Source organism: Vanellus vanellus, assembly GCF_965231255.1.
Source record: "Vanellus vanellus genome assembly, contig: HAP1_SCAFFOLD_1262, whole genome shotgun sequence".
Lineage (NCBI taxonomy): Eukaryota > Metazoa > Chordata > Aves > Charadriiformes > Charadriidae > Vanellus > Vanellus vanellus.
Window position 1 is genome coordinate 1 of NW_028127617.1, and position 2,500 is coordinate 2,500.

Below are 2,500 nucleotides of genomic sequence, written 5' to 3' on the forward strand. Positions count from 1 at the left end.
AGAATGTGCACACTCGGTATGCCAGTTTCAAGTCTTCCAAGAAGAAGGAAAGAAGAAGAAGAAGAAGAGAAGAAGAAGAAGAAGAAGAATGTGCACCCTGGTATGGCCAGTTTCAAGTCTTCCAAGGAAGAAGAAGAAGAAGAAGAAGAAGGAATGTGCACCCTGGTATGCCAGTTTCAAGTCTTCCAAGAAAAGAAGAAGAAGAAGAAGAAGAAGAAATGTGCACCCTGGTATGCCAGTTTCAAGTCTTCCAAGAAGAAGAAGAAGAAGAAGAAGAAGAAGAAGAAGAAGAAGAAGAATGTGCACCCTGGTATGCCAGTTTCAAGTCTTCCAAGGAGAAGAAGAAGAAGAAGAAGAAGAAGAATGTGCACCCTGGTATGCCAGTTTCAAGTCTTCCAAGAAGAAGAAGAAGAAGAAGAAGAAGAAGAAGAATGTGCACCCTGGTATGCCAGTTTCAAGTCTTTCCAAGAAGAAGAAGAAGAAGAAGAAGAAGAAGAAGAATGTGCACCCTGGTATGCCAGTTTCAAGTCTTCCAAGAAGAAGAAGAAGAAGAAGAAGAAGAAGAAGAATGTGCACCCTGGTATGCCAGTTTCAAGTCTTCCAAGAAGAAGAAGAAGAAGAAGAAGAAGAAGAAGAATGTGCACCCTGGTATGCCAGTTTCAAGTCTTCCAAGAAGAAGAAGAAGAGAAGAAGAAGGAAGAAGAAGAAGAAGAAGAATGTGCACCCTGGTATGCCAGTTTCAAGTCTTCCAAGAAGAAGAAGAAGAAGAAGAAGAAGAAGAAGAAGAAGAAGAGAAGAAGAATGTGCACCCTGGTATGCCAGTTTCAAGTCTTCCAAGAAGAAGAAGAAGAAGAAGAAGAAGAATGTGCACCCTGGTATGCCAGTTTCAAGTCTTCCAAGAAGAAGAAGAAGAAGAAGAAGAAGAATGTGCACCCTGGTATGCCAGTTTCAAGTCTTCCAAGAAGAAGAAGAAGAAGAAGAAGAAGAAGAAGAAGAAGAAGAAGAATGTGCACCCTGGTATGCCAGTTTCAAGTCTTCCAAGAAGAAGAAGAAGAAGAAGAAGAAGAAGAAGAAGAAGAAGAAGAAGAAGAATGTGCACCCTGGTATGCCAGTTTCAAGTCTTCCAAGAAGAAGAAGAAGAAGAAGAAGAAGAAGAAGAAGAAGAAGAAGAAGAATGTGCACCCTGGTATGCCAGTTTCAAGTCTTCCAAGAAGAAGAAGAAGAAGAAGAAGAAGAAGAAGAATGTGCACCCTGGTATGCCAGTTTCAAGTCTTCCAAGAAGAAGAAGAAGAAGAAGAAGAAGAAGAAGAATGTGCACCCTGGTATGCCAGTTTCAAGTCTTCCAAGAAGAAGAAGAAGAAGAAGAAGAAGAAGAAGAAGAAGAAGAAGAAGAATGTGCACCCTGGTATGCCAGTTTCAAGTCTTCCAAGAAGAAGAAGAAGAAGAAGAAGAAGAATGTGCACCCTGGTATGCCAGTTTCAAGTCTTCCAAGAAGAAGAAGAAGAAGAAGAAGAAGAATGTGCACCCTGGTATGCCAGTTTCAAGTCTTCCAAGAAGAAGAAGAAGAAAAGAAGAAGAAGAAGAAGAAGAAGAAGAAGAAGAATGTGCACCCTGGTATGCCAGTTTCAAGTCTTCCAAGAAGAAGAAGAAGAAGAAGAAGAAGAAGAAGAAGAAGAATGTGCACCCTGGTATGCCAGTTTCAAGTCTTCCAAGAAGAAGAAGAAGAAGAAGAAGAAGAAGAAGAATGTGCACCCTGGTATGCCAGTTTCAAGTCTTCCAAGAAGAAGAAGAAGAAGAAGAAGAAGAAGAAGAAGAAGAAGAAGAAGAAGAATGTGCACCCTGGTATGCCAGTTTCAAGTCTTCCAAGAAGAAGAAGAAGAAGAAGAAGAAGAATGTGCACCCTGGTATGCCAGTTTCAAGTCTTCCAAGAAGAAGAAGAAGAAGAAGAAGAAGAATGTGCACCCTGGTATGCCAGTTTCAAGTCTTCCAAGAAGAAGAAGAAGAAGAAGAAGAAGAAGAAGAAGAAGAAGAAGAAGAATGTGCACCCTGGTATGCCAGTTTCAAGTCTTCCAAGAAGAAGAAGAAGAAGAAGAAGAAGAAGAAGAAGAAGAATGTGCACCCTGGTATGCCAGTTTCAAGTCTTCCAAGAAGAAGAAGAAGAAGAAGAAGAAGAAGAAGAATGTGCACCCTGGTATGCCAGTTTCAAGTCTTCCAAGAAGAAGAAGAAGAAGAAGAAGAATAAGAATGTGCACCCTGGTATGCCAGTTTCAAGTCTTCCAAGAAGAAGAAGAAGAAGAAGAAGAAGAATGTGCACCCTGGTATGCCAGTTTCAAGTCTTCCAAGAAGAAGAAGAAGAAGAAGAAGAAGAAGAAGAAGAAGAAGAAGAAGAATGTGCACCCTGGTATGCCAGTTTCAAGTCTTCCAAGAAGAAGAAGAAGAAGAAGAAGAAGAAGAAGAAGAAGAAGAAAGAAGAATGTGCACCCTGGTATGCCAGTTTCAA